The sequence below is a fragment of the Pseudophryne corroboree genome, chromosome 5 (genome assembly GCF_028390025.1).
Source record: "Pseudophryne corroboree isolate aPseCor3 chromosome 5, aPseCor3.hap2, whole genome shotgun sequence".
Lineage (NCBI taxonomy): Eukaryota > Metazoa > Chordata > Amphibia > Anura > Myobatrachidae > Pseudophryne > Pseudophryne corroboree.
The window spans coordinates 163,587,429-163,606,875 of NC_086448.1; the positions used below are offsets into that span (position 1 = coordinate 163,587,429).

At 44.5% G+C, this 19,447-nt stretch overlaps 1 long non-coding RNA gene across 1 annotated transcript in view; it reads right to left on the minus strand.

Annotated features, from left to right (window-relative positions):
* Positions 1 to 409: 409 nt before the first annotated feature.
* The window catches only part of LOC134928887 (uncharacterized), a 97,573-nt gene continuing 78,535 nt past the window's right edge, over positions 410 to 19,447 (minus strand). Inside the window, exons 2-3 of the long non-coding RNA XR_010178100.1 lie at positions 7,864 to 8,090; positions 410 to 976 (exon numbers count right to left, since the gene is read on the minus strand). This is a non-coding gene — a long non-coding RNA (uncharacterized LOC134928887). The remainder of the gene's footprint in view (positions 977 to 7,863; positions 8,091 to 19,447) is intronic.

The window sequence follows — 19,447 nt, forward strand, 5'->3', positions numbered from 1 at the left end:
ACGTATAAAGACAGCAGCCAACTTTCTAACTCTTCCCCTCAGAGTGACTTTCCCAGGCAGCAGTCTGTCAGTAATCAGAGTTAGCAAGCTACTTAACCAGTGCTGCATTAGCCTCCACAGATAGACGCTTCAGCTATTTCCCGAAGTGACACAGAGTTACAGTGCCCTATCGGTGTATACAGATCATTAATTTACGGTATTGCAATATAGACCTCAGATTTATACCGAACACTACACCGGAGTCAGTGAGCCATCTATGCCAGTCAGTGATCAGGAAAGAGTAACTGAACCGCAGTCTGTTACACCCTGATGTTTACACAAGCCTAAGCTACAGAAGGACACAGCAGGGATATAGGACACTGTTACAGTTTCAATTGGGAATTCCTTTATTGCAGAAACATTGTAGCAGATATTCCTTTCAGAGGATTACAAGGCAGTGAATAGCCCTCAGTAGTGGAAGTATATAATTCAACTAACTGTTGCAATGAGGGATTAGAAGAAAGGCAAAAGAAAGGGAATTCTTGCCCCTAGGTTACATATTGCCGATCCATTTGCAAGCTATCCTTTCGTAAAAAAAACCAACTGACTCATTGACTTATGTGCACCAACGTACGAAGAATCAGCTGAACTGTGGGTTTAAAGGGGTTAATTTCAGTACTGAGAAAGGGTCATCATATAAGTATAGTCGATATTGTATGTTTCAATAAAACTGTTGTGTATCTATGTTATGCACGAGATAAAATACTAATCTTCGTTTAGGTGCGAACATCGGCAGCCATCGAAGAATCCGGTTTAATAAAATTGTTCTTTGTTTGATGCCTTTCAATGGAGTAAGGTTGTCTGATATCTTCAATTGTTGCATTACTTTTATATTGCAGTCATTTTCATAGAGCCGAATTGAGTACTTCTCACATGGTACATATTATTGTATATTCCGTGATTGTGCACGTGGCATGTTTCGGAACATCGTAGAGATCTGTAAACAAACAAAAGACCAACAGGTAATACTAAATAGACCCAACTGAAACAAGAAAAATCTTATACTTACCTCACACCCTAAACACTACCAATAAACTACGACACAAATCAGATCCACTTATTCAGATTATCACAAGTCGATTTGTGGCGTCCACGAACAGGATCGATAAATGAAAGCGAGGAACTCTATATCCGCAGAAAATGTCCAAAGAACAATCTATGACGGCTGGAGCATTCAGCGGAGAGCCTAGTAAGCCGACACCAGAAACGCCTAGCATGGCGCAAATAAACCCAATTACCTTGCCGTACTATTTTGGGGCCCCATGGCTTCCAACCTACCATGGAGATAGACACAAGGCCAAAGGAAATACTTTGACTAACTTCAAAAACAAAATTAAGTCCATGTTCCGTATCTACCGTTTAAGCGAGCGACAACAAGTCGAGATTCTTATTGGACAACTGAAAGGATCCGCACAACGGGAAGTCATTTCCTGGCCGGCAGAAGAGAGGAAAAATATTGAACAGATATTACAACGTTTGGCTACTACATTTGAACTTCATACAATCTCAGAACTAAAAATGAAATTCTACGCTAGAAAGCAGCGTCCGGGAGAAACGCTTAGAGATTCCACCCTAAGCCTCAAGAGGCATTGAAAGCGATCCGGACATACCTTCCTAGATTTTAAAGAGGCCGCGATTAAGGTGGTTTTCCAGAGATGCCCGGATATCAGGAGAGTCAGTTATCTAACAGAAACAGCGCCCTGAATCCCGTTAACAACCAGAGGAATAGGGACACCATCGGTCAGAGCTTTCAGACACCCACCACAGACCCAATGCGAGCTCTAACGAGTCAAATGGAGGAACTTGTAGCGGGAATGACAAAAATGTGCAAAGAGGTACAGAAGTTTGCTGAAAGGCAAGGCACCAGTCCCACCGAGGCTAGGTGTCCAAGGGAGCACAGGAGAGCCAGAAACGATTGGTGGACCCCACCTCGGACAGGTGGAAGGAGAACTACTGATCAATTTGATCCACAGGGCCGACCGATTTGCCGTCAATGTAAAAGGCCTGGACACATAGCACGTAATTGTGACCAAGAGGAGGCTTTAAACTCCAATGCCCCGAGGCCGGAGACCGATCCTCGGGGGGAAATGCCGCAGTAAATCAGAAATATGAAGAATGGTGGTCTCAGTACGTAGGACGATGCCCCCATATCCCAATATCTATTAACGGAGTGGAAATTATGGCAATGATAGACACTGGATCACAGATAACCACCATTCAGCACTCTACTTTTCTACAAAATTGGGGAGAACATCAAATTGTGACACCCCCACCAACATGGTTACAACTGATAGCTAGTAATGGATCAAATATATCATTCGTGGGTTACTGGGAGGCCCATGTAAGGATTGGAGAGACCGAACTCCCACGACAAGGATGCTTGATTACACGCGCCAGTGATCCTAATGCTATCCCTATGATTCTCGGGATGAATATATTATAGAGTTGTCCCAAGAAATTGATTTCGATTCTGAAACAGGAGTTACCTAAGACTGTGACCACCCATCAGGATGCCCTCCAGAAAACTATTAAAACTTTGCAAAGTCACCAGGCATTTGTGCATTGCAACGGATATATTGGGAAGGTCTGGATTACGGACAGCAAGCCCATCAAAGTGCCTCCCAACTCCGAAGTCATCGTCTGGGGCAAAACCCGATGTGGTCCTAGAGGAAACAGCTATGAGGCTCTTATTGAACCCTGTGACCTGAGTGAGGGGAATGAGATCATTGTGGCCCATTGTTTGGTGACCGTTACTAAAGAGAGGGTTCCCGTCCGGATCCTGAATCCTCATAATCATATGATCAAACTATACCGACAACGACCGATTGCTACACTTTCCTGGACTAGTTTTCAGGACGTGATGCCTGTGCAAACAGAAGCTCGTCAACAGAGTAATCATGTTGAGAAAGAAGAAAATTCCACCCTGGTAGAGTGGTGGAATGATATCCACATCGGCGATGAAGACACCCCTCCTAAACATAGACAAGGTGCGCTTCAAATCGTGAAGGAGAACCCTCAAACCTTTAGTCAAGGACCCTTGGATTTTGGGACAGTCACAACTGTAAGACATCGCATTATGACCGGCAATGCTATCCCTATCAAAGAAAAACATAGACCTTTAGCTCCTGCTCTGTATCAACCAGTGAGGAAGATGCTCGAAGATATGAAGTCTACTGGCGTCATTCAAGAAAGCCATAGCCCATGGGCCGCCCCAATGGTGCTAGTTAAAAAAAAGAATGGGCAGTTATGCTTTTGTGTCGACTACCGGAAATTGAATCAGATTACACATAAAGATGCATATCCGCTGCCTAGGATTGAGGAATCGCTTGCAGCCTTGAAATCGGCCAAATATTTCTCCACACTAGATTTAACCAGCGGATATTGGCAGATTATGATGGCGCCGGAAGATAAGGAGAAAACAGCCTTCACCACTCCCATGGAACTCCATGAATTTAATCGAATGCCATTCGGATTGTGCAATGCTCCGGCAATGTTTCAAAGAGTGATGGAGCACTGCCTGTGATCTAAGAATTTCGAGATGGTGTTATTGTATTTGGACGATATAATCATCTTTTCTAGGTCCTATCAGGACCACCTTCAACATTTACAGGAAGTCTTCCAGCAATTGGCTAGATACGGACTGAAGGTAAACCCTGCAAAATGTCACCTGTTAAAACCTAGGGTTCGTTATTTGGGACATTTGGTGAGTTCTGAGGGAGTAGCCCCAGATCCCGAAAAAATTTGAGTAGTACAAGAATGGTCTGTTCCACGAACGGTTAAAGATGTAAGACGATTTCTCGGAATCGTGGCGTATTATAGGCGCTTCGTCAAGGATTTCGCCAAGGTAGCCGCCCCTTTACATGAAGTGCTTCGAAATATACCTCAAGACAGTCAAAGCAGACGTCTATTCGTCACCTGGACATCCCGGCAACAATCTGCATTAAAACATCTCAAGAAGGTTTTGACCCAAGCGCCCCTCTTGGCATACCCAGACTACAGCAAACCCTTTATCCTACACACGGACGCAAGTAAGCAAGGACTCAGTGCGGTCCTCGTGCAGTTACAAGATGGCAAAGAAAAAGTAATAGCGTATGCCAGCCGAGGTCTCCGGAAGACCGAACGGAACAATGCCAATTATAGTGCTTTTAAACTAGAATTCCTAGCACTGGTCTGGGCCGTTACTGAAAAATGTAAAGTTTATCTTACCGCCACCCCATTTGTAGCTTACACTGAATGTAATCCTCTGGCCCACTTAGCTACTGCCAAACTTGGAGTGTTGGAGCAATGATGATATGCACGTTTGGCTAATTATCAATTCACCATACACTATCGGCCTGGAAAGAATAATAGTAATGCGGATGCGCTCTCCCGGTTAGCTGATCAAGAGGAATCCGAAGTTGAGGACCCCTGGGAGTTGGTAGAATTACCTCCTTTTCAAGCTCCTAGGTGAACAGTTGTACAGAATAACACCGCCTCCAAGACGAGCCAATCCTATTATCAGTTAGAAGAAGGCAGTTTAAGCAAATGGCAGGAAAAATACCTACTGTTTCGGAAGCTAAAGAAGTTATTACTGCAAAAGAAAGGCTTATCCAAATCCAAAAGACAAACTTCCGCGCCAGAGTTAGTAAAGCTATGGAGACAGCGGGATCGATTAGAAATACAACAAAATCTGATAGTTCGAAGGAGTGTTAATCCTAAAACTCACCTGCTCGTTACCCAAGTGCTTGTCCCTATGACAAAAGCACCAGTTCTCTTGCAGGCTTATCATGATCAATCAGGCCATTTCGGACACCAGAAGACGGAATCGAATCTCAGACAGCGGTTCTATTGGGTTGGGTTACGACAGAATGTAGAAGAGTGGTGCAGAAACTGTCATGCGTGTAGTCTACGGAAACCTGCCCTTTATACAGACAAGGCCCCACTTCATCCAATTGTCAGCAGCGAGCCTTTAGAATTGGTCACCACTGATCAGGTAAAACTAGAAAGAAGCAAGTTGGGCCACGAGTACGCCCTCATGATGGTAGATCACTACACTAAGTTCGCAATTGCTTTACCAGTAAAAGATATGACGGCAAAGACTACTGATGAAATCTTCTGGAGGGCCTTCGTACGACCATATGGTTTTCCTGAAAAAATCTTGACCGATCAAATGCCGGCGTTTACATCCCGACTCTTTCGAGAATTATGCCTCCTATATGGATGAAAAAAAATTACAAACCACAGCATATCACCCGCAGGGGAGTGGCCTGTGTGAAAGAACTAATAAAAAACTTATTCAAATGTTACGGGCCCTTCCTCTACAGAAAAGACAAGATTGGCCGCTATTATTAACGGAATTCATGTTCATCTGCAATAATACCATCCATAGTTCCACAGGGTATACGCCGTACTACTTATTATTTGGTAGACAAGGGAAACTACCCATGGATGTTACTCTTCAGGTGAGAAGCACTCCAGAACCATTTCTGGAAACAGATTGGGTAACAGAGCATCAACGTCGATTGAAGGCAGCTCATGATCTAGTCGAACAACAGAGAGAAGTGGTGCAAAAGCGGCAAGAGCACAATTATAACCTTACAGCACAAGCTGAGCCCTTGCCGGTTGGATGCAGAGTCTTAAGAAAGAACAACCAACGACAAAGTAAATTAGACTCTCGATGGAAGCCAATCCCATATAAAATACTAGCAAAGCCAAATCCCGAAGTGGCAGTATACCGTATTAGTCGCGAAGATGGAAGCCGACCAAGTCTGGTCCATCGAGATCAACTTAAACTGTGTCCAGCATGGCCAGAGTCGGAAAGCAGAACATCTCTATTCCCAGAGGAAACTCCAACCGAAATTCCATACCCGGAGGCCATGCTTAGTCTCTGTTGGCCAATTCTTGGCACTTTTGGAACTATACCTACCCCGGAAATGAATGAAACCGTAACAGAAGATTATACGGATCCTGTACATTCAGATGTTCCTGTGTTAAGACGCTCTGAAAGGAGCACAAAAGGGAAGTTGCCCGCTAGATACCAATTATAGAGTTTCCACATTGAATTAATATGACAGAACTGGTTATTATGGAATAATTATAGTGGTAGAATTATTTAAGTAATCAAATTAGATGCAGATGTCTAGTATAATCGAGGGTAAAGTAGTTACATAGAGTATAGTGATGTTTGTATATTACTCTTGTATTTGTTAACAAAATTTGTTATCCAAGTAGGGTACATGGTTACTAGATGCGTAAGGATCCGCATCAAATTACCGGGGAAGTATGTGATACTCAGGACCAGAGACTGAACTGATTTAATTCAGGTTGGTATCACTGGTGGTATCAGTTGAACCGTGGGCCACTATAGACCTGTTGATTTTAGTCTGGCCCTTATTGTTTACAGAACTGTGTAATCTGGGGGCCACTAGGACCCATTGGAGGCCGTGTAGAAGACAACTGAACTGGCCCGCGCCGCTGGTGGGACAGATACGGGCACCTTACCTAGAATGAGATAAAAAGAGGGGGGCTTGAGCACTAGGCGGGACAGCTGTGAGGAGAAGAAGAGACGGGAGTGAAAGCACGGCTGCGGCGGGAGAGACAGAGCTGACAGCCGGGTCTGGAGAGAGGCCGAAGGGAACTCGCAAAAAGCACTCACCGCTCTCTACAGTCACATCGAGACTGCCCGGAACGGAGACTAGCTGAGCCGGGACAGAGTGAAACGGAGGGCAGCAGGGTTGCCGGCTGACATCTTCAGAGGATCACGCTGACTAGAAGATAGGAGGCGGTATAACAGTGAGTGACGGGCCAAGTGACAGGGGAGAAGGCGGAGGCCTAAGAGGTGCAGCCCAGTAAAAGCAGCCGGTGGGACGGCAGGAGGCGGAGGTATGGCCCCCATATAAGGGAAGAGGGGTCACGTCACTTAAATAAGACAGAATCAGCATTTATTAGCTAATAAGCGGAAACTGTCTGGCGACGTCCTCCCATCGCATTCATCAGCCACAGTCTCTTAGCCAATAAGGTTCCATTCCAGCACAGCATAGAAAAGAGAACTATCCCTGTTATAATATTCGTAAGGGCTTAGCTCTGCATAGAAAGAAACGTATAAAGACAGCAGCCAACTTTCTAACTCTTCTCCTCAGAGTGACTTTCCCAGGCAGCAGTCTGTCAGTAATCAGAGTTAGCAAGCTTCTTAACCAGTGCTGTATTAGCCTCCACAGATAGACGCTTCAGCTATTTCCCAAAGTGACACAGAGTTACAGTGCCCTATCGGGGTATACAGATCATTAATTTACGGTATTGCAATATAGACCTCAGATTTATACCGAACACTACACCGGAGTCAGTGAGCCATCTATGTCAGTCAGTGATCGGGAAAGAGTAACTGAACCGCAGTCTGTTACACCCTGATGGTTATACAAGCCTAAGCTACAGGAGGACACAGCAGGGATATAGGACATTGTTACAGTTTCAATTGGGAATTCCTTTATTGCAGAAACATTGTAGCAGATATTCCTTTCAGAGGATTACAAGGCAATGAATAGCCCTCAGTAGTGGAAGTTTATAATTCAACTAACTGTTGCAATGAGGGATTAGAAGAAAGGCAAAAGAAAGGGAATTCTTGCCCCTAGGTTACATATTGCCGATCCATTTGCAAGCTATCCTTTCGTAAAAAGACCAACTGACTCATTGACTTATGTGCACCAACGTACGAAGAATCAGCTGAACTGTGGGTTTAAAGGGGTTAATTTCAGTACTGAGAAAGGGTCATCATATAAGTATAGTCAATATTGTATGTTTTAATAAAACTGTTGTGTATCTATGTTATGCACGAGATAAAATACTAACCTTCGTTTAGGTGCGAACATCGGCAGCCATCGAAGAATCCAGTTTAATAAAATTGTTCTTTGTTTGATGCCTTTCAATGGAGTAATGTTGTCTGATATCTTCAATTGTTTAATTACTTTTATATTGCAGTCATTTTCATAGAGCCGAATTTAGTACTTCTCACATGGGACATATTATTGTATATTCCGTGATTGTCCACGTGGCATGTTCCGCAACATCGTAGAGATCTGTAAACAAACAAAAGACCAACAGGTAATACTAAATAGACCCAACTGAAACTAGAAAAATCTTATACTTACCTCACACCCTAAACACTACCAATAAACTACGACACCAATCAGATCCACTTATTCAGATTATCACACTAATATCATCCCAGTATCCCCTAGGATGTTAGAGAAAGTGAAGCACTGTAAATACTTTCCGGATGCACTGTGTATGTATGTAATATATATATATATATATATATATATATATATACTTTATTCATTTTATTGAATATTTTATATGATGATAGTTATCGATTAAATTAGTTAAGGCTGTTAAAGTCGAAAATGATACGTTCTTTGAAACATTGATCAGGAGACCTGTTATCTTCTTAGTTTTTTGACTATTCGATATGTTTTTTATATGATGATGGTTATCGATTAAATTAGTTCAGGCTGTTCAAGCACAAGAGACACTGACTGTATGCAGAAATTAGGGTGGAGAAGTTGCCGCAGAGAGATGGAAAATGAATAGCACTGAGAATGAGTTGGAGGTAAGGCAGTGTTTGAGAACACAGTGGTTCTAGTAGCAGATGAGTAGATAAGGGAGATGTACTAAGCAGTGAAAAGAGTGGAGAAGGGAGCCAGTGGAGAAGTTGCCCATGGCAACCAATCAGCTGCTCTGTATAATTTTATAGTATGCAAATTATAAATGTTACTTCAATGCTGATTGGTTGCCATGGGCAACTTCTTCACTGGCTCACTTCTCCACTCCTTTCACTGCTTTTTACATATCCCAATAAGTGGTAGTCTGAAAAGTGAACAAAGTATGGAGAGAAAAAAAAATCAAGTCTAAGAGCTTAAACCGAGTACTGTGTTTGGAGGCACAATAATTTACAGTACTTAGGGGGCTATTCAATAAAGATTGCAGATTCTGCTTTTTAGCAGAATTTGCAATCCTTTCTCTCGCATGCTGGGGGCTGCCCATCGCAGGGTAAGGCAGCCGAGCATGCTAAATGGCCTGCACAGTGACTGCGACTGCAATTTAATTGCGGTTGCAGCAACTGTGGACAACTTCCTGGCAGGCTGCGTATGCAGGTGGTACTCCAACATTTTCTTGATCGGAGCGGCAACGTGTGATGTCACGCAGCTGCCCCAAAAACGCTGCCAACCAGCCCCCTTTTTCCCAGTGCCGCCACCCATCGCTCTGTCACCGCCCCACGAACTCCTCTGCCTGTCAATCAATGCGATCAAATCTCATTGGCTGCTAGCACACGCGCAGGACAGGACCTGCGCATGCCCACTAGTGCTGCCAATGGGGTTATTGCGGTCACAGCGATTAACAATGCGACCTGAATAACCCCCTCAATCAAATGGCAAGTTGAAGTCACCCAAGATGTTGGAGGATATAAATAAGGAAGCCAGGTACAGTAGCTTTGCATCTGGTAGGACACATTTAAAGCATTTTGAAAGTGATGGCAGACAGATAATGTTTGAGTTTTTCTGAATCAGAATGGGGTCTATTGGAGATGTGGGGGACCAGACCTGTATGCCCAGTGTGATGTAATCATGCTCACAGCGGGCCAGTGACAGATGACACTGAGGGGGTCTAACTGCACAAACAGGTAGGGACAAAATAAGCAGATGGTTTTGGAGCAGGGCGCACGGGGATGAGTGGCAAGTGCACAAACAAATGAAGTGGCCCAGTCCTGTGCTTGGTTGATGTCTATATGAAATTGCCTGTAATGGAAAGGATGGGACAGACAGCATTTGCCTGTGATTGTACAGACCGCAGATAAGATACCCCCACCGGGCTGTCACTCATTAATGATGGGAGTGTGTACATAGAGCATGTGGTGTCTGCACCCCCCTGCCATGCCTCTGACTATGTGTGTGTGTGTGTGTGTGTGTGTGTGTGTGTGTGTGTGTGTGTGTGTGTGTGTGTGTGTGTATATATATATATATATATATATATATATATATTACTGACTGCTGGGTTCACATCCACTGCTGCCCTCTCTATGCACTACAATACTGACTGCTGGGCACATGCTGCTCTCTGCATGTACTGACACAAGAGGCTGTAGCTGGAGAGAAAGAAGTGGGCTGGAGAGAAAGTAGGGGGCTGGAACAGCTGAGACTGAAAGCGGCTTGATAGACATGTAACAGCTACTGGGCAGCTCTGCAGCTATTCTTCACCCCACTCCCCACTCCCCCATCTCTGCATCAGAGTTTCTGCGTATCCTTTATTTATATAGCAATAACAGCACCTGCTTGGCGATAGAAGTGGGGTGTCCCCCCCGTATCTGACCCTAAAGGGCCCCGGCATACTTACATTCGTGATGCCAGCAGGCGGTATTCTGGCGCCGAAATGTTGATAAATGTCAGGATTCCGGCGTCGCATTCTGACCAGTGTCGGGATTCCAGCATCGGTATTCTGACTGCTGGAATCCCGAACGCCAGTATCCTGACTGGATCACCAATAATGGATTATCAGAAAAACAATTTGTTAAACATTGCAGGATTTCATAGGGTTTTATGAATAAATGTCAGGGATTAAGGCAAATAAACATTGGAAATAGTCTGGGGGAAAAAAAACCATCAAGTTACATTATCCGGGCCAAACTTAAGCAGAATCTGGTGTCACAGTGGAAGAATGCTGCTGCTTCTCCTGTTGTTTACTGAGTGTTCCATTGTGTTTTCTAATCACTTTGCTGGTAAATCGCTTACTAAGGAAATCACAAAGAGGATGCTTTCCAAAACAATGGAGATAAAAAGAAACAGCTGTCAGCGATGATAATATTACTGAACGGATAATTATATCATCGATGGTAGACAACCAGATAGTCATACAATTTCAACATTTAATAAAGTATGAAAAGTATATCCCTCATGCATATATCTGGTAAATATGAGAGAAATGGGGACTCAAGTGATAATACGTAACAATCCAGAGGATTAGCAGTTCCACAGGCATTCAATTTTCCAATTAGGATATATGCAAATAAACTGTATGACCCGATGGTCGTTCTCGAATTCTCTAATAAGATAAAGATACTTAGAGATGAGAGTCTACAAGCTTGCTTTTTATTACTTAGATTTTCTCGTATTTTGGTGGTCATTCCGAGTTGATCGCAGCCAGCAACTTTTTGCTGCTGCTGCAATCAACTAGTCCACGTTTACGGGGGAGTGTATTTTAGCTTAGCAGGACTGCAATCACTTGTGCAGCCCTGCTAAGCTAAAGAAATTTAAGCAAAAGTAGACTAGGCCTGGACATACTTACCCTGTGCGACGATCTCTGCGATTCTGGGGCCAGCTTTGACATTAGACATCCGCCCTCCGTTCTGCTGGACACGCCTGCGTTTTCTTCTCCACTCCCCGAAAACGGTCTTCAACGGTCCAGATCCGCCCAGGTACGCCTTCTTTCTGTCAATCGTCTTTGCGGTAGGCTCTGGTGCACTGCGGCCGCTGTGCATGCGCATTCCGGACCCGTTCGCACCACAGCGACAAACTGCTGCGTGCAAACGGGTCGGAATTACCCCCTTAATCCCTTAGCAAAACTATATTGTAGTAACTTGTTTCATGTGATTATGCTATTGAATGTTTTAGGTCACATTCTTTTTTTTTCTTTTCTTTTTTTAATGTCTTGGTGATGTCCTCTCATCTTGCCAATAAAGTTTGTTTAAGAGATAAAGATACTTTCCAGAGTCAGACCCAAAATTTTGTATTGTACCAATCCTCAGTTGATTGCCCAGCGAGGAATGTAATGGTGGGTGACTGAGCTTTGTTGAGGATCTAGAATTCTTCAACACTGCAGTGATGTGGCTGCAGTGTTGGACTGGGGTATGAAGGGCCCACCGGGGGAAATGCATTGGTAGGGACCCATTTTTAGGGGTGTGGCAGTTGCCACAGAGGTCATGGCTAACCATTAGGAAGGGCATGGTCTGGGCTCCTTGGTAAATATATATACTGTAGTCAAGGGTGGTCTTCAGGTTGCCGAATGTCGGGATCCCGGCGCACAGTATACCGGCGCCGGAATCCCGACAACCGTGCCTGCAGCGTGGCGAGCGCAGCGAGCCCACAGTGGGCTCATTTGCGCTCACCACGCTGTCGGTATGCCGGCGGTCGGCCTCCCGGCGCCGGTATGCTGGTCGCCGGGAGCCAGGCCGCCGGCATACGATACTACGCCTGTAGTAAATACTGCTAGTACATGCATGATAAATAATAACAGAAATGCACTGTAGAAAATACACCATAGTCCTGTGCAGTATAAGGTAACATATATAATGAGTAATTCAAGTGCACAGTCTGTAATCTGGTCCCTAGAGGAAGAGGTAGACCCCACCAGAGGTGGGCCCCCTAGGTGGTGGGGCCCACCGGAGGTTTCCCCTGTTCCCCTGTGGACCAGTCTAATCCTGTGTGGCTGTGTTTCCAAAAAAACAATATAGTAGATGGTTCAGCTGTGTTCCACTAGGATTGCTGGTCTCAGGAGGTATCGGTAAGTCCACGGTTAAAGGGGGTAATTCAGACCTGATGGTGTGTTCAAACTGAAATCTAAACTGCAGTGTAAAAATAAAGCAGCCAGTATTTACCCTGCAAAGAAACAAAATAACCCACCCAATTCTAACTCCCTCTGCCCCCCCCTGCAGTGCACACGGGGGGTCATTCCGAGTCATTAGTAACTTTTTGCAGTGCTGCGATCAGGTTAAAACTGGGCAAAACTGCGCATGCGTATGCACCGCAATGCGCAGGCGCGTTGTACGGGTACAAAGAGGATTGGTGCTGGGCGATGGATTTAACGAAGAATCTATTTGCACAGCCGATTGCAAGGTGATTGACAGAAAGAAGGCGTTTATGGGTGTCAACCTGCTGTTTTCTGGGAGTGTTTGGAAAAACGCAGGCGGTCCAAGCGTTTTGAAATGGATGGAGGCTGCGCTCACAGGAGAAAAAAAAGGCTCACGAGTGCTGCTGGACCTGGAGGCGTCCTACCTCCTGTAGTGGAATTTATAACATGGAATGGTCAGCGCGCTCATTAGTGGAAATTGAGAGATGGGAAAGAAGGTGTTGCGGGATGGATTACATCTATAGGTATATGGATATGTCAATCTGTTTATGTGTGAATGTGGATTGGAGGCAATGATCAATCTATTGATAGTTTCTAATAATTCACTTAATTAAGTATAGAGTGTTCGGATATAGTTTGTAGGCTGCCCTTCTATCAGCAACCTCCTTGTAATAGGTTAATGGTTCCTTACTATCGTTTTTTCACCACTGTCAGGTGTGTCCTGCAGACTACCCTTTGCAAGGTATACCTTCCTAATGGTATACCAAAATGAACCCAGCTCAGGTAAATGTCAGGTGTACCCTGCGGGTCACCTTTACCATAGGAGTGGTGGGTACCTATGTTCCCTCTGAAGCTGTGTCTTGTTTAGGTATTTGGGGGTATGACTAGTGCGGCGTCCCGCCTGTCAGTACCCTCTCATGTGCAGCACTGAGGTGTGGGGTCGTGGGCTGTGTATCTTACACTTACCGCCGGGGCAGGTCTCTGCCTGCCGCCGGTGACCGCGTCTCTTCCTTCCCCACCTCAGGCTATCAGTCCTCTTCCTCAGTGTCCTCCGTCTCCTTTGGTCCGCGCGCTGCTCCAGCAGCCGCCGGTCTCCTCCGTCCACGGGTCCCGTCTAGCACTTCCGGGTTCGCGCGTCACGTGCGATGTCACGTGAGCGCTCTTTCTGTGGTGAATGCTGCTGCGTTCCCTTCTCCGGCCGGAGAGGGAGATCTGTGGATGAATGTGGTGTGAATTAGCAAGTCCCAACGCGTTTCAGCACGGATGCCTTTGTCTAGGGTTACATGCCTGATATCCTGCACCCATAAATGCTTTCATGGCTGTAACACTGAGGAAGAGGACTGATAGCCTGAGGTGGGGAAGGAAGAGACGCGGTCACCGGCGGCAGGCAGAGACCTGCCCCCGGCGGTAAGTGTAAGATACACAGCCCACGACTCCACACCTCAGTGCTGCACATGAGAGGGTACTGACAGGCGGGACGCCGCACTAGTCATACCCCCAAATACCTAAACAAGACACAGCTTCAGAGGGAACATAGGTACCCACCACTCCTATGGTAAAGGTGACCCGCAGGGTACACCTGACATTTACCTGAGCTGGGTTCAGTTTGGTATACCATTAGGAAGGTATACCTTGCAAAGGGTAGTCTGCAGGACACACCTGACAGTGGTGAAAAAACGATAGTAAGGAACCATTAACCTATTACAAGGAGGTTGCTGATAGAAGGGCAGCCTCCGAACACTCTATACTTAATAAAGTGAATTATTAGAAACTATCAATAGATTGATCATTGCCTCCAATCCACATTCACACATAAACAGATTGACATATCCATATACCTATAGATGTAATCCATCCCGCAACACCTTCTTTCCCATCTCTCAATTTCCACTAATGAGCGCGCTGACCATTCCATGTTATAGGGTCCAAGCGTTTGCAGGGCGGGTGTCTGACGTCAATTCCAGGACCAAAAAGACTGCGCACAGCATGTATTCCGCGATCACTCATTGCTTTGCAGAGCAGTGCAGCGGGTGATCAAAGACTCCCCCAACTGCCCCCTCAATCTGAAGGACATTGCAGGACAGTGGGACAGTGACCAAATAGCGGGACTGTCCTGCTGGAATCGGGACAGTTGGGAGGTATGATGTCACATAGCTGACACTTAAGAAGCCCTTGATTGTTTCATAAAGCATTCTCACTACAGGGCCTATTTATCATTAAATATTTGTGGGATATTCTTCTAAATCAGCTGTTTTCTGAGGTTACCCGCAAATATTTAGTATCCCCCAGATGTCCCATGGAGGGATTGCAGCAGATATTTCCAATATATGCTGTGGTTTCTCCAATTCCAACAGCAGCCGCAGCCCCCATAGGTTTCTATGGGGGTTACAAAGCGCACATGACATATGGGCTACGTATTCACAATTTTTGGGGGAGAAAAAGCCTCTGGCTCCCTCTTCATTGGCCCACAGTGATGTTTGCGCCGGGGACCCGAACCCGGAAGAAGTGTGATAGCACCCCAGCTACTGTTGACACAGTGATTGTAGTGTAGACATCCTCTCTACATCCCTAATAAATATGTATTACCTTATGGCCTGTAATATACAGTTTATTTGTTAGAACCAATATTGTGATCCTTTGTTTTAAAAACATTTTGTGTGGTCTCACAATATACAAGAAACCACAAGAACATTGAGAAGTAGATATGTCAGCTGCATTATTCATCAAATATTTTCAATACTTTTATATTAAAAAATTGTGAGTATATATTCACTAAACTTAAGTGTATTCTTTTATAGAGCAAATTGTGCGCTTTTTTTTTACTATGCACACAAAATAATTCCTCCACATTGGTGGATTCAGGTGTACATGTATATTGCACCAACGCTTCCTTACCCATAAAGAAACGCAATAAGGGAGGAAGGGAGCACTCAAGCATTGGCTGAGTACACTAAGGTAGTGTCCATGTATCTGATGCAGACCTCTTATATGCAATACGCGCACTAATCGTGATTACGATCACCATCCACTTTCGCAATGGCTGAGTGTGTCATGATTCCTACAACATAGGAACAAGAGAGCAAGTGCACCAAACAACCATTAAAATTATAATAAATTTCATTATACATATCTGAGGTTGTTGGCATACATTGGCCAATATATGAGCCTGCTGATAATGCTGATTTATATACAGGGATGAAAGCTATACCTTAAACACACTTTAAATACACTTTACCATGGAGCCGCTGCGGCCGCTATACTTAATACACACTCTACGTACTCTTTACGCTATTAGCGTAAAGGGTCCTGTACTGTGTACGGACTTTGCGTACAAACGCCGCGCTGACGGTACAAAGTACACACAGCGCGTACACACCCAGAGATGCACCGCAAACCCTTAACAGCTATGCAATGCGATAATAATACACTTTAAACCTTAGCAGGGAGACACGACACCAGATTGTAATTAAACTGCTGGGTTCCGACACAACAGCATATTATTACTGAAAGGGGGTTACAATATATACAATACAATACAACAGAATAATAGCTACAGTCAATGGTACATACGTGATTGGATTCGCCGCGCTACCCAGTCTGGTCCTCAGTCATCTGATAACTTTGTGAGTCTTGTGTCTGACCAGGCCTGCAGCAGGCTCTCTTTATACAATTCTTCCAAAACCTAACAAAATGGATACTGTAATCTCTTTGTCTATTGGACACAGGGATGGTCATTTACAGTACAGGAGAGGTCATAGGTCGGTTTGAATAGGTGGGCGATGTCTGTTCCAACTGCTCTTGTGGGTGGTCTCCTCTGGATTCCCGCCGCATACATAATGTACAGTAAATATAGTTTATATCTATATTCTGCTCCTGCACATAACTATTCGCAGGAACATCCGATCTTCTTCAAACCAACACCGGAATATTACCCTTACAATACCCTACGGCTGGATACCAAACACCACCTTATAACCTTGTTCTGTCCCCTCCTATCCGGTAAAGGTGAATCCCTTTGTTCTGTTACCATTTAAACTGCTGTAACTTACTGATGTGCTGCAGGGAGACTATGTGTACATTGTGCACTATTTGGATTAAATATGTAATGTGTTTTGATAGCTTTCCATGTGTTCACAAACTCTACCGTAAATACCCATACCACGCGATAATGCGCAGGACCGCGGGAGCGACCATACGCAAATTGCGGATATGTGCACGCACAGCAAAACAAGTACACGCGCGGAGGCCATCTGTGTGTAGTTTGTACTTGATGTGTGTACTGCAATATTTCTCGACTTTGACAGTCCACCCTTTGGCAGTCACCAATAACTGCCACTATCTAATCAATAAACAGAAAAATATCTACACAATATCTACAGAAGTTTGGATGGTCGGGGAAGAGTTGTAGGTGGGAAATATATGACCTAGTGGGATAGTAAAAAGCATGAATGTATGAATCCATGTCTGAGGGGCATGTATCATCGTGCCGTATATGTAATAAGCTTCGAGGTATTGCGAAGTATACATTAAATCCTTCTCATCCCGTATTAAGGGTCTGTAAATGGGCCAACAAACACTACCGAGCTCTTTTCGGCTTCTTGTTCCAACAAATGGGGTGCACATTTAGTGGATGATACATGGAGGGGGAAACATATGTGAGTGCTAGTATATGTGGATATCACCTGTCGACTATGTGTGCCATTAACTGGAGGTTGTAGAGTTGTAGAGATGAAGATAAGACACATATATAAAATACATTCACATAAACATTTTGGGTAGGGCTGATGTCTTTTCCGGATGGATGTATCTGGGCAGAGGGGGAAACAAAAGAAAAACGGGTGAAAGAAACAGGCCATGAAATTCATTTGCAATCCTTATCATAACACTGTCTCTATGGATGGGTCATAAATTAAATCTGCTGCTATAACACGCCCTCGCTCCTTAGACTCATCAGAGTTGTGCCCGTGCTTGCGCAGCATTAGAATTCGAACACACCTAAATATCGAACCAATAATTATGACGACTCCCAGGATACAAAGGAGAAACTTCCCAACACCCATAATGACATTCTGAGCCCACTCTCCTAAACCTGAGAACCATTTGCGTGGGTTCAACCATGAGACCCAGCCGGTCAGTTCATTACTCACAGTCGCTAAGGTAAGGTTGTGCTTCCTCCTGAACTCCCACTTCAACTGCAAGGTATCGTCCATCTTTTGATCGATGATCTCCGTTGGGTCGTCAGTGCTGTTTGTAATATACGTACAGCACTTCACACCATATTGAGTTGCCAGAGTAACACAGTACCCACCTGTCACGGCTGTGACATAATTAAGGACCATTCTGTGCTGAATCAGTTCCTTCTTGTAAGCTTGTAACTCCCTTCCCGTATACCTGAAGGTGTCGTCATACATCTCAGTGATATTATCTATCAAGTTCGCTAGCGCATGGATATACCTATAATTTATAGTTCCTCTGGCAGTACGGGTGATGTCTAATGCGAGAAGGAACTGAATCCCGGTGGATTCGTGGATCAAATCAGAGGCTGCGTGCTCTGCCCTATCTATGAGGTGTCTCTTGATGATGTGTTCATAGTGAGTATGAGTATAAGGAGCCTGAGCACTGCGATGAACGTCTTTCATCTTATCATGGGTTATGGTCATGACCTCTGGCAGTACTCTCCCAATATAACACAATCCCTCTGAGCCATCTTATCATGGGTTATGGTCATGACCTCTGGCAGTACTCTCCCAATATAACACAATCCCTCTGAGCTCGGGGCAAGCCACTTGTACGCCTTCCTCCCACATATGAAATAGGCATCATCTGGGAGAACATAGGCGACAAAATATAACATTACCATATTACAAATTTTCCAAGTAAAGAAACCAATCCCTAGTTCTCCCATCTGCTCAGTACATGTATCGGGCTGGATGATATGAGCACAATACCCTGGCGATACTTTTCCAACCCACATGGTCTTGCTTCCACGAGTATACCTGTACCGAAAATACCTCCCACTGTTGGCTATTTGGCGTACAAGTTCAGAGTCTATGGGTATTGTTAAAGCAGATTATTTATCTTATATAATACCCTTTATGAGGTCTAAGAACACTGTACGCTAACTACGTATGAAGTACCGTAAGGGTACGCACGTTGCGTAACAATCGCTTAGCCGTGGTCGAGACGCTCAAGCGTTACGTTCGCTCACGGCCAAGAGATCACTGGCAGGCACGCTATTGGCTGCCGAATACCGTAATGATTCGCTATAGCGATGCGACCGCTCGAGACCACGAGGAGATCACCAGCGGCGCATACGCTCACAATGTAAAACCTTTATATCTAAACCATAAACAGTGTATTATGCAGTAAACCCTTTGTGTAGTGATATGGTGTAAATGCAACACAGTATAACCTTACTAGCTTAAAAGCAGTTTGAGCGTCACCGACGCTCTGAGAATACTTAACTCTATAAGAAATACACAGATACCTGGGCTTAGGGTCCAACGCCTAATATATATATATTTTGAATGATATACTTGCAAAAGAATTAATACAAATACAAATCATACACTACAATATAACATAGACTAACTAACCAGGTAACTACACAGTAAATACAATACAATTAAGTTTAAGAGAGAAATGAGAGAAAGAGAAGAGAGAGAGAGATATGGCCCATAATAACAAGAGAGAAACAGTATGATTACGGAGAAAAACTTACGCACAAAGGAAACGATCGCATGCGCCTCTGGACATCCAGCTCCCGATTTTCAGCAATGATAACCGTTGAAGAGTGAGAGCTGGATGTGATCGG